We start from the raw sequence: 27,289 nt of genomic DNA, 5'->3' as shown, positions 1-27,289 counted from the left end.
CACATTCTAGAAGAACTTAAAAGGGGCAGACTTGAACATTAGGCAAGCGTAAGTGTGGCATATTGCTCTTATGGATAAAACTGAGTCTGGCAAGAGGAACAAAGCACAAAGAGACTTTTGCTGGAGAATTATGGAGCTTTATTTCGTTCACAAATACTCCAGAAAAACAAAGACCAGTTCTAAAGGTTTATATGAACTTGTAGATCATTCCATAAAAAACATGTTGAACAATAAGAACAGATTATGCTGTTATAAGTCGTGGTGTTTGTACAGGATATAGGCTTTCATAAAATATTTTGAGTAGGGGTCTCCAGGAAAACTTTGTTGGTTTTGTTGGGTATGAATCACTTTTGTGTCTAGAATATATATATGCAAGGATTCTGAAAACAGAATTTTTTTTTTATAAAGAAAAATGGATACAAGTGCTGTGAGTACTGACTGAAAGTAGAGGAGCCCTATAGAGATGTGGATATTGCAGCCAAACTTTGAGGTGTTAGTCCAGTTTTACATTAAGGTGCATGCATAGTGCCCAGCCTGCATCTCATTCCAAGATATTCTCCTTCTCACATTCACTCTGTGCTTGACCAAAAGTGCTATGACTGTTTTATGGCCTAGATGTCTATAAATGCAAATTTCCTGGTGCATTTTTGCCTGTGCATCAGCAGGCAGATAATGTTACTTTGGGGGGGGGGAACAGGAATCAGGAAATAAACCTATGTACAAGTATATAAGCTGTTGGACCATCCCTACTCTTGCTTTCTGTCCTAAATGGGTTTGCTTGCCTTGATTTCCTGCACTGCTTTCTAAGTATAAGTGGAAATTCAGGGCATAGATGGAGGAAAATATTTTGACTGTCCTCCAGCAGGTACTTAAGTGCAGCATGGTACTTCACAAAACTAACTATAGCATTATTCATGCCTTTAGACTTTGAATGTGCAAGTCTTTTTTTTAAAAAAAAAAAGAATTCCCAGCATGGGGAGGGGGTAGATTTCGACTGTGACATGCCGGGAAGGGACTTTATCTCCTTGTTCCTGCCATGCTCCAACTTCAAATTGGGAAGGGGACATGCCTGCTATTTGCTTTGAGAGGTAATCTCTCATACGTGCACCAATGGGAACTTACCTTCCACTGCAAATTGCAGCCATAGCTTGGACAAAGGGTTAAAGCTCCCTCCCACTGTGGTCCTGATCCAACTTGGCCAACACAAGGGCTGCAGGCCTGAATAATGTCATGTTTAGTCTGGCCCAGTGGTGGGCACATTCAATCAGTGGTTCTTTTTTGGGATGTCAGCTACATTCAGGACACCCTGTCCTTGCAGTAAACACATGGAGGCCAAAAGGGTCATTCAGTCTTTTCTTCTTGGCCTTCTCCCAAAGATACACATGTCTCTTTGCTGTGGGTAGCAATCCTATTGGCATTTACTTGGGAATACCCCCCCCCCATTATTTAATACAGTGGGACTTGTTTTGATAGGCTCAGACTGCACACCTATGCACACACTGGAGGTAGAAAAAGTGGCTGGAATTAGTGGGCTTTGAGCTCTAAAATTTTATCTGCAGAGGGGGAAAATATATATTATTTTTATTTATTCATTTGATTTCTATTCCCACTCTTTCCTCCAAGGAGCTCAAGGTGGCATTCATGGTTCCCCTCCACCACCTCATTTTATCTTCACAGCAACCCTGTGAGGTAGGTTCAGGTGAGAGGCAGTGCCTGGCCCAAGGTCACCCTGGCTCCTAATCTAACACTTTAACCATTGCACCACACTGGCTCTCACTGTGTGGTCAACCCTGAGAAGCGAATTGGCCTTTCTAGTTGACCTCTCCCCACCACGGTGACCATAGGGCTGCTTCTGCCCTATGACAGCCTTTCCCAGCCTGGTGCCCTTTGGATGCTTCAGACCAACTCCATTTTCCTTGGCCATTGGAAGAGAACCCCCCCCCCCAGCTGACCCACCTATGAGGCGAGGTGAAATGCTTGCCTCAGGCAGTGGAAGTGCAAGAGGTAGTGCTCTGTCCACCCCACCACTTCTGCTGCCAAGAGGGAGGCATTCTGGCATGTGGCATTGCCACGTCCTCCCCACCCCCAGGCAGACAAATCAAGCAAGCAGCAACACTTTGAGGAGCTCCCTGGCTCCTGCAGAGTTCAGCAAAAGCCAGGACATGGTGTCGAGGAATAGTGCAGAGGGGCAGGAGTTGGCAATTCCTATTTTGCCTCAAGTGGCAGGATGTGCCATCTCTGCACACACACACCCCACACACTCTGATGTAAATAACACCTTATAAATGCAACTTGAAATGCTGTGGTGGGAGATTTCCACACTGCATTTTAAGCCACTAATGTGAACCTAGCCTGAAGAAGCGTCTTCACCCCCATCGTCCAGCCCGGACATTGAGGTCCAGCTCCAAGGGCCTTCTGGCAGTTCCTTCAATTCAAGAAGTGAGGTTGCAGGGAAGCAGGCAGAGGGCCTTCTCGGTAGTGGTGCCCGCCCTGTGGAACACCCTCCCATCAGATGTTAAGGAAATAAACAACTACCTGACTTTTAGAAGACATCGTGTTTTTAATATTCTGTTGGGAGCTGCCCAGAGTGGCTGGGGGAACCCAGCCAGATGGGCGGGGTATAAATAATAAAAAATAAATAATAATAATAATAATAATAATAATAATAATAATAATAAGGCACTTCTGACCCAGCTAAAAACTTTATAAGCTCACACAAATGGTCATATCACAGTAATGCTCAGCCCCAATCGTTCTTGGAACATGTGGTGAAGCTCAGTGGTAAAGCATGTGTGTCATATGAGGAATGTCCCTGGTTTGATCCCAGGCATCCCTAAGACTGAGAGTGGCTGGGCTGTCTGAAACACTGGTGGACTGCCCCCAGTCAAGGTAGACAGTCCTGAGCGGGAGGAATCAGTGGCCTGAGGTGGAATGAGACAGCTTCCTGTGACTCTAGATAGATGATGCGTTGTTATGGATAGATCGTAAAAGATACACCATTTGGATCTTGCTGTTTGCTCTCTCACTAAATGCTGCCCTGCAAAATATTATGAAGTGTTTCTTTCTTTAGTGATGTTGGCTATATAAAAAATTGACTCAGCAGACACAGTTTGGCAAGGATTGTATACAGTAGCAAAGCTTTCGCAGCATAATGATTAATCAAGTCCTGCACTGCAGTAATCCAACCCTAGAGTACCTAAAGCCCCCCCCCCCCAAAATCTGGCATGGATCCCGTGTCAGTCAGAGGCTTAGTTCATGAAACTTGGTCATTTCAGTAGGTGAAACTTCTGACTATAACACCATGCTAGGAAAAGGCTCTGGTATCCAATTTCTCCTGGTTATGTAGGTGTTAAAGGCACAAGAGCCATGGCAGAAAAAAGTTGGCAACACTAGGAATAATAAATAGATGACAGACAGATGATAGATAGGTAGATAGGTAGATGATAGATGATAGATGATAGATGATAGATGATAGATGATAGATGATAGATGATAGATGATAGATGATAGATGATAGATGATAGATAGATAGATAGATGATAGATAGATAGATAGATGATATCAGGCTTCCTCAACCTCAGCCCTCCAGATGTTTTAGCCTACAATTCCCATGATCCCTAGCTAGCAGGACCAGTGGTCAGGGATGATGGGAATTGTAGTCTCAAAACATCTGGAGGGCCAAGGTTGAGGAAGCCTGATATAGATGGTAGATAGATAGATGATAGATAGATATAGATAGATAGATAGATAGATAGATGATAGATAGATAGATAGATAGATAGATAGATGATAGATAGATGATAGATAGATAGATAGATAGATAGATAGATAGATAGATGATAGATAGATGATAGATAGGTAGATTACCTCCCCCTTCACACCAGCAGGTCCCAGGAAAAGTTACAACAATTAAACATTAGAAGCAGTTAAAACAGATTGCAAGCACACGACTAGTGTGGGTCTTGAAAACACACATCTCAGATGTCAAAGTCCAGAGTAAAGAGGTGCATTTTCAGCATTTACCGAAAGCTGTATCACGAGGAAGCCAGGTGCACCTTTGTGGGGAGGGACTTCTACAGTGCAGGGGCTGCCACAAGGAATCTTAGAATCATAGAACTGTAGAGTTGGAAGGGACCACAAGGGTCTTCAGCACCCTCTCCCAGGCTGCTGCAACTGACCCTTTGAGGAAGGGCCATAGCTCAATGCGAGAACATCTGCTTTGCATGCAGAGGGTCCCAGGTTCAATCCCTGGTCTCTCCAAGTAGGGATGGCAGAGACCTCCTGCCTGAAACGCTGAGGAGCTGCTGCCAGTCAGTGTAGACAATACTGGGCAAGATGGACTGATGGTTGGACTCAGTATAAGGCAGCTGCCTATGTTCCTACCAAGAGGGCCACCTCTGCTGATCTTCACACCTAGGAGAGTCCGTAGAGAAGGAGACAGTCTTTGAGATATTTGGGGCCCAAGACATTCAGGGCTTTAAACGCCAAAGTGCACACTTTGAATTGGACCCAAACATGAACTGGCAGCCATAAAACACAAAACATGGGTGTCTCCTCAACTCCTCATCTAGTAAGGGAAGTTATGTAAAAACACAACGTTGGTGGCGCCGTGGTCTAAACTACTGAGCCTCTTGGGCTTGCCGATCAGAAGGTCGGTGGTTCAAATCCCCACGATGGGTTGAGCTCCCATGGCTCTGTCCCAGTTTCTGCCAACCTAGCAGTTCGGAAGCATGCCAGTGCAAGTAGATAAATAGGTACCACTGTGACAGGAAGGTAAAAGGCGTTTCCGTGCGCTCTGGTTTCCGTCACGGTGTTCCATTGTGCCAGAAGCGGTTTAGTCATGCTGGCCACATGACCTAGAAAGCTGTCTGTGGAGAAATGCCGGCTCCCTCAGCCTGAAAGCGAGATGAGCGCTGCAACCCTATAGTCGTCTTTGACTGGACTTAACCGTCCAGGGGTCCTTTACCTTTTACCTCAGATTGTGCCTCAGATTGAATTTTCTGTAAAGCCTTTTGTAGCAGGGATAATCTTTAGCTGCTCAAGTGTTGAAACAGTGGGACCCTAAATAGCAGGTTCTGGCATGGCGGTGAGAGCACCCACAAAGCTCCTAACCCTGGCATGCGATCCAAGCAGAGTCAACGGCAGTTTTTGGAGAGCTTGAGCTTTTGCTTCGTCACATCGCTCCTAGGTGCAGTTCATCGATTCCTTCTCCTGTGTTTGTATCTGGATTGCACCAGGTGAACAGGCAGAGTTCAAAAGTCCCCAGAGCGGCTGCTTTTCAACACAAGTTACAGAAGGTCCTTGGACCTCATGAGCAGCTGGTGTGAAGCTGTAATTACCTTAATTAGCTTTGGGATTGCATTCCATCCCAGTGCCAATTTCGTTTCTACAGTAACCAGACTGAGAGGTGTGCGCGCACCCCAGCAGGAGAAAGCTCTTTCTCTTGCCTGGAAGGAAGATCTGAAAGATTATAAAAGAAACAACATGGGCGCCGATGCCAAGCTCCCAGCTTTTGAATGGGGCTGCACCGCACAATAATAAACCAAGAAAACTGCCCCCTCCTTGAGCCCAGTGCTGCTCTGAAATAACAGCCACTGCCGGCACCATCAGCAAGTATTGCTTCCTGTAAATGCACAGCAGCTACTGGATCCCTTTTGGTCAGTCATTTGCTGAAAAGTCATGTGGAAGGCCAAGGTCAATTGGATACTATTGCCAGCCTGTATTTACCTTTGAAGCATGGTTGCCAACAGGTTTGTGTTTTGGGGTTTTTTGGACAGAGATTCCACACTTTAAAATCTGCACAAGAGGTAGGAATCGGACATATTTTGCCTGGCACAGGGCAATACAGTCGTATCTCGGATTACATACACTTCAGGTTACAGACACTTCAGGTTACAGACTCCACTAACCCAGAAATAGTACCTCGGGTTAAGAACTTTGCTTCAGGATGAGAACAGAAATTGTGTGGCGGCGGCAGCAGGAGGCCCCATTAGCTAAAGTGGTACCTCAGGTTAAGAACAGTTTCAGGTTAAGAATGGACCTCCAGAACGAATTAAGTTCTTAACCCGAGGTACCACTGTACAGATAAGAACACAAGAAGAGCCTGCTAGATCAATGGTCGATCTGGTTCAGCATCCTGCTCTCACTGTGGTCAACCAGATGCTCCTGGGAAGCCCAACAGCAGGATCCGTGCACAAGAGCATTTTCCCCACTTGTGTTTCCCAGCAATTGATATGGAGGTAGAACAAAATCATGGGGGATGCCAATATGTTTCTGGTCTGGCTCCTGTGCCTTTAAAAGCAACCTGGAATAAAGTTACCTTGTTTTTTGCACGATAACACTCACTTTTTTCCTCCTAGAAAGTAAGGGGAAATGTCTGTGTGTGTTATGGAGCGAATGCCTGCGGGTGGCAGGGGGGATCTGCTGCAGTCGTGAGCAGAGGATCCATGGTTCCCCTTCCTTCCCTCCTCCGTGGCTACAAAGCATGGATCCACATGGATCCTCAGGATTTTTGCATTGGGCTACTCCAAACTCACTGTCAGATCACATGTGTGTGGCCACAGCATGAACCACAAAAATCATATATCCACTATTTCGTTTAGAATATTTTTTTTCTTGTTTTCCTCCTCTAAAAACTACGTGCGTGTTATGGTCTGGTGCGTGTTATAGAGCGAAAAATACGGTATGTTTCCCTTCACCTCTGTGCCAGTAATGGTGAAATTTCTGCAGGAGAGACAGCCCTTAAAGTCACAGGAATTCTACCAGAAAAGATGCGGGCAAGATATGGTCCATGATGAGGATAGCTTTGCCTGCTGAGCTTCCCCTTCCCCCACCCCTCCATTATACAGTTAGGAAAGGCATAGGAGTGCGGCCGCAACAAGCGAAATTGCCAATCCTTTCTTAAAAGCAAGAATTTCCAGGCATCTCAAAACTGGCAGAGAGAACAAAGCACTTCAGCAGAGGGTTCACTGATCGAAGCTGCTTCTTTGACCTGCTGCTGTTTTCCCCACTAGGCGAAATTTGGAGAGATGCACAATGTAAATGTTTATATATACAGCAATGCCAGAAGCTTCTAAGCTGATGTGCTCGATGAGCTAAAGTGATTGTTGCTAAAGAAGAGTATATAAATGGTTGGCATATCAGAAAACTGCTAGAAGAACATTGGGGAGGCCAGCTGGGGGTGGGGAGGGAGTATAACTAGAAAATGTGAAAAGATTAAATGCCATCACCAAATCACTGTGAGTCCGGGCAGGGGACATTGCTAAGCACCTAAAAGATTCAGGGCCCATAGGCACAAATCTGCATAAGATCTGCATATGCTAATTCTTATGTACAGTTGCCCATTTGGAATTCAAATGTCGAAGAAGTCAAGCCAACTAATTTCCTTTTTTTTCCCCAAGTGATTTTTTTTTGTTTTCCTTACATATTCTTTTTCATAGCACCATACATTCCCATTGTAATAGCACCATACATTCCCTTTGACTCTGCCAAGTCACGACCCCCCTCCCTCCCCACAACTGGTATATTTATCCTCTTTCCATCACACACATCATTCTCATATTAGTACTAAGGCCAACTAATTTCCCATACAAATAACTTCAGATAAATCCTTCAATTAACTTGTACCCCACCCCGGATCACCCCAGACTGGTTCCTCTTTGATTTATTTCCCCACAGATCCTGCTCCATATCCATTCAATTCGCCTTCAGTTACCCACCCACCCCTTCATTAACCTCCAAATCATCTCTGTATAAAGCCATCTTAATTTAATTTATTTCCTGGAAAGCTGGTTACAAAGTCAAATAAATAAATAAATACCCATGTCAACCCTCGATTCAGCCCCCACCCCCAAAATAATGGCACACTCAGAGGCACATGGGGCTCTCAGAAAAAGTTATGGGAATTAGGTCTTTGGGGACTACCACTAATAGTGTCCCTGGGTCCAGGCATGAAACGTGACTTAATACAGTGTTACCTCGGGTTAAGTACCGTACTTAATTTGTTCCAGAGGTCCATTCTTAACCTGAAACTGTTCTTAACCTGAAGCACCACTTCAGCTAATGGGGCCTCTTGCTGCTGCCGTGCCGCCGGAGCCCGATTTCTGTTCTCATCCTGAAGCAAAGTTCTTAACCCGAGGTACTATTTCTGGGTTAGCAAAGTCTGTAACCTGAAGCGTATGTAACCTGAAGCGTATGTAACCTGAGGTACCACTGTACTGAGAACATACAATACCCCATACCCTCAGCCCAAAGCCAGTGTGATTTCAAGAAAACAAATCAGAACAGAAATTTCAGGGAGATGGGGGGCAAGCAAAAGGAAGAGGGGAAGCCCCATTGTGCAGGAGGAAGTCCGGGTTAGGTGGGCCCTGACCAGGGAACATGGTGAGTCTTCCCTCAGGGTAAATATGCATAGGATTGTACTGAAAGAAAATACAAAATTTAAAAATAACCCCATGCTTCAGGTTGCCAAGAATGCTGCTTGAGCAATTTATACAGCTACCGCTTAGTTCCTTCAAGGAATTCAGGGTTCCATAGATTGGCTCTCCCACTCCCCTTCGTTTTATCCTCACAACAGCCTTGCAAGGTAGGTTGAGAGATAAGTGAGCTTCATGAGGCAGCTGCCACTAAAAAGCAGATCATTTTCCATTCATTTAATTTCTCACTACAGTTTTATCACTGTATGACCAGGGTTGGTTGGTTACAAAATGTCTTGGTCTGGCCCTTTCTTTAAATTCCTGAATTAGATGCCATGCACAGGACCAGACGCAAAGCTGCTTGTCTCCTCCTGCAGCTCATCCCAAGCAAAGCCAGGTGTATGTGAGTGAATAAAACAAGAGAGAGGCAGATGTCAGGGCTGGATGCAGCCCAAAGGAGCTGCTCACGTGAAGAGCTGCAGCTGCTACTCTTCCGTCTCTCAGGTGGGACAGCTGGCTATTGCAGGCAGGGTCAACGCTGTCTTACATCTGGAGGCCAAGAAAAAAATCAGTTCGTATTGTTTCTTTTTGTCATTTGTGCATGTGGGGTAGGAGATCTGATTTTGCCCCATTCATAAGACTCAAGAAAGATCATCTAACAATTGACAACAATTGGAAAGAGATCACCTGAATTGTTATGTCCCAAGTTGAATAGGATCCAAAAGGCAGCAGTCTGATTGGTCCTAGAACAATAGGATTCAGAATGCAGCAGTCTGACTGGTCCTAGAACAATAGGATTCAGAATGCAGCAGTCTGATTGGTCCTAGAACAATAGGGTCCAGAATTCAGCAGTCTGATTGGTCCACAGGAGCCACCCAATCCAGCTCCAGGTGGAAGTGAATCTGCAACCTGATTGGCCTACAGGTGAATTAGCCAATCACGTGGAGCCCATTGTGTAAATAATGTATATAAAGCAGACAGTCTGGGGAAACTTCCATTCCTCCTCACCACTATGAGCTGAATAAAGAACATGAAATCCACTCTCAACTCCGAGTATATTTCTTGAATGTTCTGGCCTATTACTCCTTTGCCCAAGACTCTAGCAATGTATTTCCTTAAGACAACTGACAATGATAATCCTATGAGCAGAAATCTGGTTATAAAAACCATTACCATACAAATTTGGGCCAGCCCGCCAATTTGCCAACGATGAAGGCATTCCAATAAATGCAATCCAATGAACCAATCTGTACACATAGTCAAAGTTTAGGTTCAGTGCCTGATAAATAGGTTTGGTCGAACTGCATACATTGAAGCTCCAGTTCTTTGTGCTGTCAAAAAAAATTACCAGCTGCTCATTCCACGAGGGCCTGTACGGCTTGGCCTGCAAACGTAGCCGCAGGCTACAGACCCTGAAACTGGCTCTGAGCAGGCACTTTAAAACAGAGTCTTCCTAGCCCACACTCTGCTTGCTGGCTAATTGCTGGAATCATCCCCCTCCCACCCTCTGGCTCCTCTCTGGCAGCCACATTCCCAGCTCCCCCTTTTCCTGGCTCCAAGAATTTTCCGGACGCAAAATGTAGCCAGTCACCCATTGAGTTTGGAGAGGTTGAGTTACGTCCATGGAGGCTGGTGGGAGTGTTTAGTCTGGGATGCTCATAAAGGACTGAACTGTGCTCTGTGCTTCTGCAGATGCACTGAGCGGCTGAGGGCTTCTTGGGGAAGGCCCTGGATCACTGGCAGAGAGAGACTTGTCTTTGTTCTCAGCCAGCCCATAACTCCTTCCTAAGCGCCACTCTGCTCTGCGTTAGGTACTGTGTTAGCAAAACGCGGCGTCTGAGGGTTTCAACATGGGTGTTAGTTTTATACATTTCATGAGCTCCGGCAGTTAAATAAATACCTGGTGCCATGCTGAGTCGCAGGCAGTCTTTGGATCTGAGAGCATGGAGGCTGGGGGCTGGGGAGCCAGGGGTACATTGTTTCATTATGTGATTTTGACTGATTAGCAGATCTAAGAATGGCTGGCCTCTAGTTATGACTTGAACATGTTTTGGTTTTTTGGTGGTCAGTAAGTACAGCAAGTCACCTCTCCTGTTGCTTTTGAAGCACTTCTGAGACAAGGCACATGTGTTTCCTTGCTCTGAAAAAAGACACCACAGCTGCTTTGTAGAGCGGCCTGTGGGAACCTATGGAGGCTGAATACCTTGTAGAACAGGAGATCTGGTTATTACTGTGCGTGAGCATCAGTCATTCCCAAAATGCATTCATTTAAAAGTCTCCCCTGAGCCCAAGGCACTCGCTCACAGAGGAGGTTGCCCACTACCTCTCTGCCTGAGTCACTGCTTTGGCCATGCCTGCTTCTAATTAGCCTATTTTGGAGGGATCTAATTGTGCCCTGGGTTTACATCAGATGTGATGGGGACAGTCAGCCAGGAATGAGTTGTGAGCAGCAGTCTGGGGTGAGCAAGGGGCCAGGAAGCAGGAGTCAGAGACCAGCCGCTAGCCTGACCAAAGAGTAAGGGATCCTCCAAACTTTCACTTGTCCCATGCCTAGAAAGCACGGGTCAAAGAGGCATGGGTCCAAGCTGTTTTTCATTTGTTCCATTGCTTGCCCCCGGGGAAATTCACTGGATTTTTAATACTGAATAGGAACAAACACCAATCCGCAGATATTTGCTCCAGCTCAGCAGTAAACAGCAGGTTTCCCCAGGTTAAATTGGCTGGACAAGTGGAAGTGTTTATGAGCCCTGAGTCAGGACTGAAGGAAAAACCAGGAGGCACAACTGAGGTTCAACCCAGGGGTCTGAACCAAAGATCAAGTCAGCACTGGACGAGAAACCAGGAGGCAGGATCAAGTTGCAAACCAGGAGTTGGGGTCAAAAAGAACCGAATGACAAAGACACACACAAGAGCCCAGAAAGATCATGCTGCTCAAGCAAGAAGCAGCCAGAGCAGCAAATGTGTTCCTTTCTGCCCAGGCCAGCTCGGGTGTGCAGAGAAAGACCAAGGCCTGAACACATGTCACTGAGAAGCTGTCACCTGCAGTTCATTTGAGCATCTCACACAGCAGCTTTACACAGATCTAGTGGGGAGGGGCCATGCGATGTCTACAGGGGGCATAGTGTAACAATGATGCATATTTTGAAAGAAAATGGTGATCCCAGCAATAGGCAGAGAGTATTGCCTCAGCGGAGGAAGGAACCTCTGTGTGGATCCACCTCTGGTTCCCAAAATCCCAATTCAGTGATGCCACAGAAGAGTCATGTGCCATCATGATGTAGCGGCTTCATAACATGCTACATCACACACAGACACACAGTTCAATATATTTGAATTCATTCACTAGCTGCAAATGCAGTAACAGATGCAATAGTCCATCTGGAAGCCTTGTCCTACACAAGTTATCTATTATGATATGAATTAACTGCTGGGATTCGCACACACCAATTGCCTTAGACCTGCTTTTCAGAGATCTCTTAGAGGTAAGGAGATCCCTGAAGGTACACGTCTCTGTTTCCTACGTGAAAAGATCTTCAATTTGATCATTAAGGCATGCTCAGATGTTTCCCTTTGGACTTCAATTGTAACTTCTCCTCAGATTCCTGAAAACACTATGGCACAGGGATAGGGAACCTGTTGCCTTCCAGATGTTGCTGGACTCCCAACCCCCATCTGCACCAGTCAGCATGGCTAGCAGAGAAGGATGATGGTAGATGGAGTTCCACAAGATCTGGAGGGTCGCAGGTTTCCCATCCTTGCTCTATAGCATGGCACTTAGAAAATATATATCTATCAACTATCCATAAAAGATGCTTGAAGGCACCATTAGAATTTCTGCTTTGTCATGTCTATCTGTAGCACCATTCATGTTTTTCTTTTGTCTACCCACCACTCCCAAGCTGTCTGGCTCTTGGATGAGTAAAAAGGGCATTCCCTTGACACCTACTCGGTGCAGCTTATGATGATGAAATATATGTGCATGTGTGTATTGTTGGTGTTATTGCTGCTGCGGCGGTGGCTGCTGCCACCTTTGGCAATACTGTTTCTAGGGAAGGCTATTTCATAGTAGTGAGTCTCTCGGGAGATCTAACCCACTTGCATTGCATGATGAAAATGCAGATTGAGCAAATGTGTTGCTTTTTGGACGGGTGGGGTCAAGCAATTGCTTCTTCATGAGTAAAGGTAAAAGGTAAAGGGACCCCTGACCGTTAGGTCCAGTCGCAGACGACTCTGGGGTTGTGGCGCTCATCTCGCTTTATTGGCTGAGGGAGCCAGCGTACAGCTTCCAGGTCATGTGGCCAGCATGACTAAGCCACTTCTGACGAACCAGAGCAGCACACGGAAACGCCATTTACCTTCCCGCTGGAGTGGTACCTATTTATCTACTTGCACTTTAACGTGCTTTTGAACTGCTAGGTTGGCAGGAGCAGGGGCCGAGCAACGGGAGCTCACCCCGTCACGGGGATTCCGATCGGCAAGCCCTAGGCTCAGCACCACATGCATCCTTCTTCATGAGTAAAGGTAAAGGTAAAGGTACCCCTGCCTGTTACGGGCCAGTCTTGACAGACTCTGGGGTTTGTGCGCCCATCTCACTCTATAGGCCGTGGGCCAGCGCTGTCCGGAGACACTTCCGGGTCACGTGGCCAGCGTGACAAAGCTGCATCTGGCGAGCCAGCACAGCACACGGAACGCCGTTTACCTTCCCGCTGGTAAGCGGTACCTATTTATCTACTTGCACCCAGGGGTGCTTTCGAACTGCTAGGTTGGCAGGCGCTGGGACCGAACAGCGGGAGCGCACCCCGCCGCGGGGATTCGAACCGCCGACCTTTCGATCGGCAAGCCCTAGGCGCTGAGGCTTTTACCCACAGCGCCACCCGCGTCCCATTCTTCATGAGTACAGCTAGGCAAATTTGCCATACCATGTCTCTCTTTTTATCTACTTCCAGCAAGGACAGACAAATCTGTTTATTTCCAGTTCTTATCACTTTGACATGTTTTGGCTCATATTTCTGCTCTGTTACCGCATTAATCTGCAGTTTTAAAAAAAATCACCTCAAAATACGTATCTAGTATATTTATATGTTAGATAATTGTATGACGGTATCTTGAGAAGTGCAAATTCTGGTTGATAGCTAAATTTCAGTCTGTGCATTAGCAAGAGAGGTATGGACCGTTGTTGTGTACAGGAATTAGCAAAGAAACTCCTCAAGCAACCATAACTTCCAGAAGCTCTTAAATTGAGAGATGAAACGCGTTCCTGGATGAATGAAATGCACAGCCCCTTCACCACAATAACTTGATTCATGTTTATGCAATCCACATTTGGTCATGTGATTTAACCCTCCTTTGATCACACACACAGAGCTAATTCAGAGTTATTCTTGCTCTTCTGGGCAACTGGGCAAGTGTTTTCTCTTTCCATGTTCTGCCATCAATTGTGGTCCTCCAGGCAGCAGCATCTATCTGGATATCCCATGGTTTCAAAAGCTTCCAGAAAGGGCACTACCCCACAGTTGGGGCAGGAATGCTTCTAAATATCAGTTGCTGGAAAGCATGGGAAGAGAGTATTCTTGTGTTCATGTTCTTCATGTTCTCCTCGCTGGTTTTCCATAGTCATCTGGTTGGCCTCTGTGAGAACAGGATGCTGCACTAGATGCACCATTGGCCTGATCCAACAGGCTGTTCTTATTTTCTTATGCTCATGCAAAAGGTTCAAGGCTAATTTCTGGCATCTCCAGTTAACTAGATTCAGTTAGCAGGGCCAAGAAATATTAATTTCCAAAATAAAAGTACTAAGGCTCAAGCCTACTTGGAAGCTGTTCTCCCCTCTTCCTCCAATATCAAGTATTGAAAGTATTGAACTGTTCCCAAGAGTTAGAGAGCCAGTGTGGTGTAGTGGTTAAGAGTGGTAGTCTCGTAATCTGGGGAACCGGGTTCGCTTCCCCGCTCCTCCACATGCAGCTGCTGGGTGACCTTGGGCCAGTCACACTTCTCTGAAGTCTCTCAGCCCCACTCACCTCACAGAGTGTTTGTTGTGGGGGAGGAAGGGAAAGGAGAATGATAGCCGCTTTGAGACTCCTTAAAGGGAGTGAAAGGCGGGATATCAAATCCAAACTCTTCTTCTGCTTCTGCTTCTTAGATGGGAGTGGATGTCTGCCATGGAGAAAGCTTACTTTGCAGCAGAAGAGAAATAGTCTCATCTCAACCATGTCTGAGGTCCTGAATTACTATTGACTTCATTGATCTTCATAGGATTTAAGAGTATTATTATTTTTGATATAAGTAAAGCCTCTGCTGAAACCAATGATGTTCTGGTATGACATGTGGTTGTGTGGAACCTGCTTCTAGAGATTTAATTCATGGTGGATTAGGAACAGATGCCCACAGTCAACGAGGCCCTTTTTCATTGGAACAAGAGGTTGCTGTTTTATGGACAAGTGGTGTCAACACAGAGAACATCAGCTGCTACTGTGGCAATGCATGTGTGGGTTCAGTATGAGCCAGAAGGCAACAGAGCACTCGGTTAATCTTAAGTAATGAAGTGCCATGGGTGTGGCAATGCTGTCATCATTTTCATTGCACGCAAAGGGGTGAAAGTAGATGCCCAGCTGACTGACAGCTACTGTAGAGATTAGGCAACAAAAAGCCAGTATCACCACACCCTCCAGTAAAGCATTGCCTAATTCACTGTCGCTCACACCCACACACCGTACACATGCATCTATTTGCATGTACACATATTCCTACACCTGCACATTCTCATAAACCTGCACACACACCTGTAAACAAACATCAATACACCTGTTCATACATGAAATTAGCCTTCTTCTGGCTATGGAACAAAGCAATCCTATGTGTGTCTGCTCAGGAGTAAGTCCTGCTCTGTACAGTACACTTTGCTCCCAGGAAAATATGCATATGTGGGGCTACCCAGGTCTGAGCTCCAGCTGGTGCAGAATTCTGCTGCTAAACTGTTGATGGGGGCAGACTATTGCCAGTACATAACTCCAGTGCTCAAAAGCTTGCACCTGCTGCAAATACGCTGGACAGGACCAACAGTCTTGTTTTACTTTACAAGGCCCTTAACAACTTGGGTCCAGGATACCTTAGGTACTGCCTGATTTATTATATCCCTGCCTGATCACTGAGGTCCTTGGTGGAATCACTATTAGTAGTCCCCACATGATGCTGTGCATTGAAAATTGTGGGCCTACTTTTATGGAACTCCTTTCTAGGTGAGGACAGAAAGACTCCTCCCTGTTGAACCTCTGACACCCACTGAATACTTTTTTGTTGTTTTTATTCCAGCAGGCTTTAAAATTAAATTATGATTTTATTGTTTTAACTCCTGCTTCATTTCTTTGTATTGAGTCACCACTTAGAGGCGACTGTGATTAAGCAGGATACAGATTTTACCCAGTATTATCATAGGAATTGTACTGGAGGTCATGCTTACATACTCTGGCACTCACCATAATACTGAGAAGAAATTTCCATTAGAATTGTGTGCTTTAAGTCAGGAGTAGGCAGGTGTGAAGAATGACATATCTGCTTTGTTTTTGTTTTTGTTTTACTAGACCCCCAAGATCTACCAGTCAGAGCTAGGTGCATAAGGCATACATTTAGAATTAAATAACAGGGTGCCTCTGAGCATATTGTGAGCCTAGGGATTTGTTTTCAGCAGCGGAACCAAACTCTGCTCACAGCGCTTTCATACAAAGTCCGCTCCGGCTTATCACAACCTTTCTTCAGTTCAGCAGCCTAATTTGAGGGGGAAACTGTGCCTTTTGCATGTTGCCATTGTCAGACAGTTAGGAGTCACAAAACCTTGCTGGTCTGCTCCAAGTCACAGAGATTTACCTTTCGCCAAACACTGGTTTAAGTCATTTGGATTTTGGCAAAATGTGCAAATATCTGGGAGTAAGAGCCCCAGTGAACAGAGTGGAACTTAATTCTGAGTAAACATGGGGAGCACTGCACCAGTCCTTTGTGTGGCTGCCAGATTTTAGCACTGAGACACTCTTCTGCTTATTTCTTGAGGCAGGATAGAAATTGGCTCAACAGTTTGAATGTTCCCTAAAGACGTGTGTGTGTGTGTGTGTGTGTGTGTGTGTGTGTGTGTGTGTGTAAAATATGTTAGGAACATTTTGGTTGTGATGACTCATACCAGAGTTTGGAACAGATGACCTTCAGGACACTGCCAGCATGACTGTTGTATTTTTATATGTCTGTGAGCCACTAAACTGTTACGCTTTACACTTAGATGTAAGACGATAGATTTAGGGGCAAACTGTGCATGAAAAAAGGGGGGGTCTGTGTTTGAATCTCCCAACAAAAAGGACCATGGGCCCTCAATTTTGTTTGGGGCCGCTAAGCTCAGGGAAAAGGAGACTCTAGCCTCTTTTCTCCCTGGGAATCTGGCCCTGTTCAAAATCTCCCCTACCACTGAGTTGCAGTGAGTTGAGTATAATTCTCTAATTTACTCCCAACATTTTAACTGAGGGCATCGTGTGGACACAACTTTCTTTGACGTCTGTAGGAATAATTTTCACATCAGACATAAAAGAGGCTACAGCTACAGTTCAGTGTTTTTACTCAGGCCTATCAAATCATTTATTTAGTCTGTCCATTCACAGCGTTTCCCCCACAAATTAAAGCTCAACTGCATTGCAAGCAGAATTGGGGTTTTTGATAATCGTGCTTTAAAGATGAAATAGAATGACTTCAGGAAACTCAGGTAGCAATTCCCAAATGCCACTTGGAAGGTTTTGAGCAGATGGTTCAAAGGTTGCTGCTTCTGATGACAGTCTTTGATTTTTTAATAGTTCTAGCTCTACCAACTCACAGTGCAGCGCCATGGTGGCCTGCACTGTACAACTAAAGCAAAAGGCATCAAATCATGGAAATGGCATTTTCTGAAACCTCTTACTTTCCTGTTCTGATCCAGACACCAGTTCATCTCACATTTTCAAGGCAAAACCCTTCCAGGCAGAAGTTCTACCCTCTCGTTTCAACACAGATCGAGACTATCCTAGCACGAATGGCCCAAAGAGAAATTCTTGTGTACATGGACTAAAATCTACATCGAGTCTGGATGTCTTTAAAAGGTGATTAGATAAAAATCATGGAGGATAAAGCTGTAAACTGCTGCCACTAGGCATGACAGCTATATGCTACCTCCAGGATCAGAGGTCATTTTTCTCAATGTCACAGTTCCCAAGGTGGGCCATTGTTTGCGTGTTCTTGTCTAGTATCTGTAGTTTAAAAAGGTGAACTTTGCAAAGCTTAACTGTCTTCTTCTTGGTTATAGAAGAAATGTGGCCCCTACGGATCAGTAAGTAATAAAAAGCAAGCTATGACTGATTGGGTGAGCTGTTCCCCACTTCTCCTACTTCATAGGACCATGACAAAATGAGAACATTGTTCAGAAGAAGCTACTATGCCTATTTCTGTTTTGAGCACATAGAGCATACACACATACCTATCTGGAGGAGAATGAGTTGTCAGGGGAATTTAGCTGTTCCCTCTGAACCTAAGCTGCAGGAAGCAATGATTCAGCTGCCCCAACACTTGACTCTGAAGCACACAATCTCTACGTGATCTGGTGGCTAAGAGGTGGAGGCTTCTCAGTGGTGCTGTTAGGACAGGACTTGGGGGGGGGGGCTGAGGTCCAAAGCCCTCTCAGAAGATGGAGCAGGAGGACCTCCAGACACATCTCAAAGTAAGCAAAGAAATACACCATGCCACTAATGATTTCCCCGCACCACAAATGAAACAATGGAGTCTGTAATTACCTAAACACGTTATTAAGGCTCGGGGTGTGTGTGTAGTGGATGGAGTCCTTGGATTTTAAGCCAAATTTTAAGCCTGACAGTTTGGTGGTATAGATAGATAGTGGTGCCTGGTGCCTATTGAGATTGGTGAGGCGGGAGGCAGGGAAACCAGAAAGCGAAGGCAGAACCAATGATCTTTAATTCCACAAGGGTCCCATGCATACAAGATATTTATACCACTTTTATCCATCATGGCTTCACACACCCACACCTGGGGCCGGGGGTGAGAATCATGGGAATGTATTTTGTTATGGGTGCTGAGAGTTGTTAGATGACCCCTATTCTCCTTACAGAGCTACAGTTCCCAGTGTGGTTTAAGAATCAATTTCTCTTCCTAGGTGAATGATAAAAAACTAATTGGGACTTTCCCCCCAAGGGTGGCAGCTGCAGCTTCAGGAAAGGAAAAGGCACAGGAAGGGAGGAGGAAACAGGGAGTGCACTACACATCTGCATTACACATTTAAAACAGTAGCAAACCATTTCAAACAGCCATGGCTTTCCCCCAAATAATCATGGGAACTGTCGTTTGTTAAGGGTGCTGAGAGTTGTTAGGCAACCCCCTATTCCCTCACAGAGCGACAGTTTGCAGAGTTACGTAGGGAGAGTGATAGCTTGTTGAACCGCTCTGAAGATTGTAGCTCTGTGAGGGGAATAGGGGTCTCCTAACAACTCTCCGCATCCTTAACAAGCTACAGCACCCAGGAAACCTTTGGAGGAAGTCATGGCTGTTTAATGTGGCATCATAATGCTTTAAATGTGTGGCAAGGTCGACACTGAGACTAAGGAGGAGACAGCTGGGAGGCAGTGACACCCCCTGGGAGTGGTTGTAAGGTGGTAATTCACTGAGGTTGGTGGGGAAGGGCCCCATTTGCCCCAATGAATTAGCGTGCAGTGGGTATAAGGCTGTTATTCCCCACCATGAAATAACACAGACCTCCCTAATTCTTGTCCTTTCTACTTCTTTTCTCACCAGTCCAAGGGACCAAGTTGGATGGTTTGGCAAAGAGGCAGGTGGTGCTGTGTGTGTGTGTGTTTGTGTGTGTGTGTTTGTGTGTGTGTGTGTGTGTGTGTGTTGGGGAGGATTCCCCAAAGTGCCCTATTTCAGTCTTGTTCCAGTTTGAGAAAGGTTATTACCTTACGGTCCTTTCCCACAAAACATGTTTTTGAGCAAATTCCCATCACCATCCTGGGCCTGGGCCAAGGGAATGCTGCCAGGCGTGTTTGTGCGGAGAGTGAAATTGCCCATTGCATCACAGAGGGGAGGAAGGGGAAAGGCCTGCCCTGTGTGTGTTTACTGGACAGGGATTCTGAACAGGCTTGACTCGAGGCCAGGCCTCTAGGAAGACACATTGCGTCCAGGCCCTGCCCTTGTGGGTGATTCACCAATTACCATAATGCTAATATTTATTAGCCGGGCTCATTATCCGACTGAGGATAACAAAGTCCTATTTGTGAGGGGGCAGGGAACACATTTCAAGACATCCATTGCCAGCTGTCCCCGTTGGGAAGGAACAGTCCCTGCTCCGCAGAGAGAGATGAGTCCAATTTCCACTCAGACCTGCCAACAATCTTTTTCCTGGTCCCATGGATTTGGCCGAAGTTTAAAATTGGAGCCTCTGTTTTCTTCCTTCGCTGTGTGTCCCTATTTGCTCCGCTGGCGCTGGCAGCTCAAGAGCCTTGCTGGGCGAGACAGACAGGCACACAGAAAGGGAGACGGGCCGGGCAGGATTGGCCCAAACTTCAGCTAGGGGCTTTTCCACAGAATCAGGGTGTGCTACAAACACATTCCAGTCCTCTGCAGGAAGCTCCTGTGAGACCCAACAGGGGACCTCTTAATACTGCAAGTGGCTCATTGAGATATCACAAAACGGTTCTTGGCAACATATTAATTTTTTTAAAAAATGATTGGATTTTCCCTGGAATAAGATATATCCAGGTTAAATTGGGATGCCATTGCTGCTGGGCTTATGCTGGGTGGAGGGGAATCTTGCAAGCATGACCCCACAGTACACAGGAATATGGAAACACCTCCTGTCTGGCGACAAGAATGTGCCATTTCATGTGAATGCAAAAGGTTGGTGTCACTGGAATGAACAATGCTGCTCAGGATTGGACTCCTTGCCTCCCTTTCCATCAGGGATGGGAAACATCGGGCCTATGGGTCATACGTGGCCCTCCAAGTCTCTTTATTTGGCCCTCAGGACTCTCCTTAAACCACACCTCTTTTAATTCTCATTGAGTGTACTGGCCCGGCTGACAATGCCTCTTGCTTGCTTGCCTGGATGGAGGATGCAGGGCTGTGTGAGTGCTTGTAGAAAGTAACCTACGGTCCAGTTTTGCCTCCAGTACCATGCATGTGGCCACTGGAAGGGAATGTGGCCCTGCGTTGAAAATTATTTCATCTTCCCCTGCTTTTCATAGTTGCATGCATCTCGCTTTTCTAAGTGGCAAGAAGTTCCAGAGAGGCAGAGCTACTGGTTTTAGTTTTCTTGGAAGGAAAGAAGGGCCATAGCTCAGCAGGAGAGCCTAAGCTTTCTCTAGCATCTCTGGGCAGGGGTGGGAAAGACTCCATTTCTGAAAGGCTGGAGAGCTGCTGCCAATCAGTGCAGACAATACTGAACCAGGTGGACTAATAGTCTGACTCACTCTAAGGTAACTTCATGGGGTGTTAAGAGACGTTGAGCATCTTTGTAATGTTTGCTTTAGTCACAAATAGACAAGAAAGAGTCTAAAAGGCAGCAGAGGCACTCCTACAAGTCATATCCTCAGGAAGAAAGCCCTTCATCTCCAGGGTGCCTTCAGCTTTCTGCTAATTCTCTCTCACATTCCTGGCCCATTCCATCAGCTGCAGGAGTTTCACATTCTCCAAGGTACCAGGTCCACCTCATTTGAAACACGCAAGCTCTCAGGAGAGATTATCCTAAATCCCATTAACGAAACATCAACCAGCCACCCTGGACAATTAGTCTAACAAAGGATTGGTCAGCCCTAAGCCCATATAAGCATCCTCTAAGCCTAAGGCCAGAAAATATTCCTCAGCCTTTCTCTGAAGATTGTGGAAGATGTGGAGAGGAGAAAAGAGAGGAAGAGTTTCCAGGTGATGCAGATCATCATACCTTGAAAGGGGGTTTATGACCGGAAATTCCCAGTCTATGTTACCTCATCTATGCAGCTATTGAAACTGCAAAGCCTTGGAGAAAGTGGTTGAGAAAACTTGCTCTCTCTCTTTCATAACACTAGAAGTCATGGACATACAATGAAGCTGAATGTTGAAAAATTCAGGACAAAGAAAAGAAAGTGCTTCTTCACACAGCACATAGTTAAACCATGGAACTCAGCCCCACAGGAGGCTCTTGTGGCCATCAACCTAGATGGCTTTGAAAGAGTAAGATAAATTCGTGGAGGAAAGGGATGGCAGTGGCTACTAGCCATGATGGTTATGTTCCAGCTCCACAGTTGGAGGCAACAATGCTTCTGAATACCAGTTGCTGGAAACCACAGGAGGGGAGAGGGCTCTCAGGCTTGAATCCTGCTTACTGGTTTCCCACAGGCAACTGGTCGGCCACTGTGAGAACAGGATGGGCCATTGCCTGACCAAGCAGGCTCTTCTTATATTCTTAAGGTTGGCTCTCACTGGCTGGCACACTGCTGCTCCCAGGAAGAACTTGCGGAGGAAATTCCATTCTCAGAATTGCAATGTCTGACTAGGGAGATGGGCAAAGTGTGCACTTAACAGCTGAGCTCATTCCTTTACAACATTAAAAAGCTACAAGTACAGTGGTACCTCGGGTTAAGTACTTAATTTGTTCTGGAGGTCCGTTCTTAACCTGAAACTGTTCTTAACCTGAAGCACCACTTTAGCTAATGGGGCCTCCCGCTGCTGCCGCTGCGCCGCCGGAACCCAATTTCTGTTCTTATCCTGAAGCAAAGTTCTTAACCTGAGATACTATTTCTGGGTTAGTGGAGTCTGTAACCCGAAGCGTATGTAACCTGAAGTGTATGTAACCTGAGGTACCACTGTATTACCCCAGTGGCTTGAAAGTATCTTTACATTTACTTCTTCCCTGCTACTGTTTTGACCTCTGTTACACACTGTGATCCACCAAGCTATAGTGCCTTGCAAGTCTTGCTTATCCACTCTTGGTGTTAGGTAAGCGCTACTTTCATATGCCCTCACTGTGCCAAGTCAGGAAGGGATTGTTCTGGTGAAAGGGCTTTGCAAAAATCCCAGTGGCAAGAGCTGACTGTATTTGCACAATGTGCACCTGCAGGTGGTTGTAATTCTTCTTGAGTAAGAGCAGCTAATTTTGATGTGTGTAGTTTATACATCAGCTTTCCCCTTCAGCACAGGAGCTGCTAGGCTGGTAAGTGGGGCAGCCTGTTAGGACCATGTTTCTCCAGTTTTGAAAGCTGCACTGGTTTTCAGGGAGCTACTGGGCCCAATTCAAGGTGTTACTACTAGTGTAGAAAGCCTTAAATGGCTTCATGTTTTATGATGTACTCAACTTACTATGTCTGAAACAAAGTACAAATTGGAACTAGGTACTTTGGGACTCGAGAACCAATGACACCCACAAAATGCTGATCCATTTTTATCCTGCAAAAGATTCTGAGATATGCACCCAAATAAACAGAAAGAGTTTATTTAATGGCCTCAACATTAGCTCCACTTACCTGAAGGAAGGATGCATGTATGCTGCTCCATCCCCTTAATTTATGTTGTGTGGGGGAAATCCTGCTTGTATAGGGGCACTGTATGCAAAAGAAACCCTTGGTTCAAGCTGAAAAGAGATCCATTTGTCATTGCCATGGAGATATGGCTTTATTTGTACTACTGCACTGCAGAACGACTGCCAACTCAGCTCTGTTCACAGTACAAGATGTTAGAAGCAGGAGACCTGAAAACTATATGATTGGAGTTGTGCTATGAAAAGCAAAATATGACATCTAACAGCATCTGGGAAATCCTGGGAATCTCAGTCCTCTTTTTTGCTCAGTTCGGTCTTGCACTGTATTATTCATATTCTTTTGTTCTGACATAAATATTGGAGCAGAGAATGGCATATTCTCTTTTAAACTGCAGAGAGGAAAACAAGCCAAATGGTGCAGCCACAGTTCATTTTAGGGATTAAGGGCATACAGTATATCCAAATATGCAGAATTCCTTCTAAATCCTGGATCTGGGTTTTCTGCTTGCAGGATATGGGCTAGGTTTTTCCTTGGTGTAGAATCATTTGAGTATGATCTAACTTTCCATCAGCAAAGTGTGCTGACCTGTGTTGTGTGTGTGTCTGCGGAGGGACAGCTAGTCTGTGACTAACAAGGCACCTTGGTCCTAGTCTCCCAGGTTCCATCTTCAATCCCCAGATGGAAGTATTCTGTGCCTTAAGCATAGCCATCAAGCTTTACCCCTCCAGAGAGGAAACTATCAAAACAGGCACCTTCCTGAGCATGGGCACCTACTCTTTCTTCAAAGCTTTCTCAAACTGCTCTATCACACCTATATTTCCCCAAACCAATTGCCATATGATGGTCATTAAGTCAAGGCAGCTTTATAATGAAAGCAGAGAACTGGACCATGACAAAGAGAAACATGAACAGCTTAAGAGCAACACAACATGCCACAGAACATGCAATTTTAGGAATATCATTGATATTCCTCCTCGGCAGTGATATTCTTACTCGTTAGTCGAGCCCACCCTGTGGAATGCCCTTCGATCAAATGTCAAGGAGATAAATAACTATACAACTTTTAAAAGACATCTGAAGGCAGCCCTGTATAGTTTTTTATGTTTGATGCTTTATTTGTTGGAAGCCACCCAGAGTAACTTGGAGAACCCAGTCAGATGGGCAGGGTACAAACAATAAATATTATTATTATTATTATTATTATTATTATTATTATTAAAGATAGAAAAACTAATAATTGGCTGTGACAAATATCAAAAGTTATGGATATAGTGGGGGGAAACTGCAAAGTTAAAATAGACATGCACAGGGCATGTGGCAAGAGGTAACTCAGGCCAATGGCATTAAAAGGTGTTAGCATGGAGACCCTATGATTGCAGAACAGCCACCAGAGGACAACCACTTTTTGATGGGTTTAAAACTAACAGCATCTAAAACTAACAGCAGGTCTTATGTGGATGCATGAAGTAAACAATGGAGAGAATTTGAAGTAATGTATATCCAAACATGGGACGCGGGTGGCACTGTGGTCTAAACTACAGAGCCTACGGCTTGCCGATCAGAAGGTCAGCGGTTCAAATCCTCGCAACAGGGTGAGCTCCCGTTGCTCCGTCCCTGCTCCTGCCAACCTAGCAGTTCAAAAGTATGTCAAAAAGTGCAAGTAGATAAATAGGTACCACTCCGGCCGGAAGGTAACTGGTGTTTCTGGTTCACCAGAAGTGGCTTAGTCATGCTGGCCACATGACCCGGAAACTGTCTGTGGACAAACGCCAGCTCCCTCAGCCTATAGAGCGAGATGAGAGCGCAACCCCAGAGTCGTCCGCGACTGGACCTAACGGTCAGGGGGTACCTTTACCTTTTATATCCAAACATAGGTGTGAGATACTGAAGGAGGAGGAGAGAAAGAAGAGGAATTCAAAGCAGGGTGGCCATGTACCCTACTTTACAGAGGACAGCCCTGGGTCTGAAGGGCTGTCAGAGAGACCAGCCCTCTCTTTGAAGGTGTCCCTGCCCAGGCCCAGTTTAAAAGCAGCGAGTGCAAGAAGCTGAAGTTTCCCACCAACAGTTAACACCTGAGGAGCAGATTATGAAGGTCACCTGATCACAGTCTTGTTCCCCGCTATGGTGAGCTGTATTGTATTTCTATGTAAATTATAGGGATTATTTCCAAATGTGCATCCCTACATATAAATTATCACGTGCATTTTTTATGCGACTTGGTGTCCTTTGGTGATGCATTTGCTGATGCTTTTGGGGCAATGCATAAGTGGCCCCCTTCAGAGTCTATCTGTACAGAGATATATGTACTCTCTTTGCAGTTTCTGAAAGTAAATTTATCAAGCTTTCTTTGTGCAAAACAGTTTTTCCTTCAGTCTGGGAAATGTGGAGTTTCTATCTGTACCACAAGGGCCAAATACTACTGCCTCTCCCTTGATAAGGACACCATTCTAGTGCACAGAATGAATTATTCTGAGCTGAAAGCATTCACCACTCCTTGTCTCATCAAATCTATTTTCCATTTTGTTCCTCCCTTGTGTTTCTGTGGGGTGTTTCCTGACCCCAGGCATGCACTGGCCATGTCCCAAGATCCACCCCTAGTTTACAACTTTGATTCCTCAGAATTGAGTGGGGAACCACATGATGATGAAAGGCAGAGCGAAAAAAGGCCAGCTGCTAACAGCAGGAGCCAAAAGGAAAGTTGGCCTCTCCAAGTTGCTCAGATTCCAGGATGTTAAGTGAGAGAGAGAAAAAAACACAGAAAAAACTAACAAATAATCATCACACAACTATGCACGAAACACAGAGAGGAGAGGCAAAAATACCCCCTCTTGTTGGAGTTTCTTCATGTTTATAGCCAGGAAAATTGAAAGTCTGCAGAGGTGTTTTGGAATTTCCCGAGCCGATTCTCTCCTGCCATGAAAGCATCAGTCCAAGAGTTCAAAGTGGGCAAACCGCCGGTACTGAATACCACAATGGAGTTATTTCAGGTGATGTTTTCAAGCCCGCATCACAGAAAGGCAATGAGTCTGAGGCTGTCTCGGGGAGTTCCAGTGCTGCGCATGTACACACCTAAGGCTGGAGGGAAGTGGGAAGCAGAGTGCGAAGGGGACAGTGGCAGCAATGGCAGCACTCTGGGCTATTTATAACTAGCTCTGCTTGATGGCTTTTGCTGTGGCGGCAGCTGTGGGAGTTATTTTTAGCCAAGTGCAGGGAATCACAGCGATGCTTGCAGAATGTGACTGAGAGCAGGGTGGAATGATACAAATTGGGCGTTTGAACAGAATCCAGCACGACAAAGCCCTTCATTGGCACCCCAGCCCTCAAAGATAGATGTGTGTGTGTGTGTGAAGCGGCCTTCAGCCAAAGCAGCCTGAGGGCTCAGTAACTGTCCCCTGCCTAGAGAGCTGATCCATAGTGCAACAGCAGAACTCCAGCTTCACACAGGGAAAAGAATACATCTCCCTGTAGATCCCTCATCAGTTCTAGGCTTGCTGGAGATCATAGAATTGTAGAGTTGGAAGGGACACTAAGAGGCATCTAGTCCAACCCTCAGCAATGCAGGAATCTCAACTAAAGCATCCATGGCAGATGGCCATCCAACCTCTTCTTAGAAACCTCCAAGGAAGGAGAGCCCACAATCCCCAGAGTAAGTCCTCTCTGCTGTAAAACTTGTGTTTTGTGACTTCTTTCCTTCCACTCATAATATTAAGATTTTGGCAGCAAAGCAATGTGGGCCAGGTCCTCTATTTGCAAAATAATCATAACAGACTGTTTATGCTTAAAAGTAAGACTTTTATTTACCAGAGACAGAAAGACACAGTGGTTCTGGCAGCAAAACAAAATAAAAATTAAGACAAAATTTGGTGGCTCCTTAATGATGGTAGGGCAGGCTTTCTTCACAGCTGATGCATTACATGACCAGTAGAAGTTCTTGAGTTCAAGAGATGACACGGTTTCCTCCTGGGACCAGGGCCACTGCTATCTCAGTCAGGCTGAGTCAGACGAAAGGATCATGGAGTTGACTCTTGGCTGCACCCTCCTTGACTCCAGCCGGCAGGAATTAAACAACAAGCCAGAAGATGGAAATTAATTAGAAGTATCAAATTCAGAGGAAGTGAAGGTGGGGGAAGATGATTTCTACACCAATGAAGAACCAATGATTGTAGGAAAGCAAGGCTTTCATATCTTCATACAGAGCAAGGCTCTACAATGAGTGAAAATCAAGAACACTTAAATATGAAAAGGAACGATTCATTATTCCCAGGAAGGAAATTAACTAGAATCAGCCAGCCAGTTCCCTGGAAATCTGCATACCTAAATCTCCTGTGGTATTGATTCCTATGGAAATTGAGG

The sequence above is a fragment of the Podarcis bocagei genome (assembly GCF_964188305.1).
Source record: "Podarcis bocagei genome assembly, chromosome: 5".
Classification (NCBI taxonomy): Eukaryota; Metazoa; Chordata; class Lepidosauria; order Squamata; family Lacertidae; genus Podarcis; species Podarcis bocagei.
Note: the sequence above shows the minus strand (reverse complement) of the source record.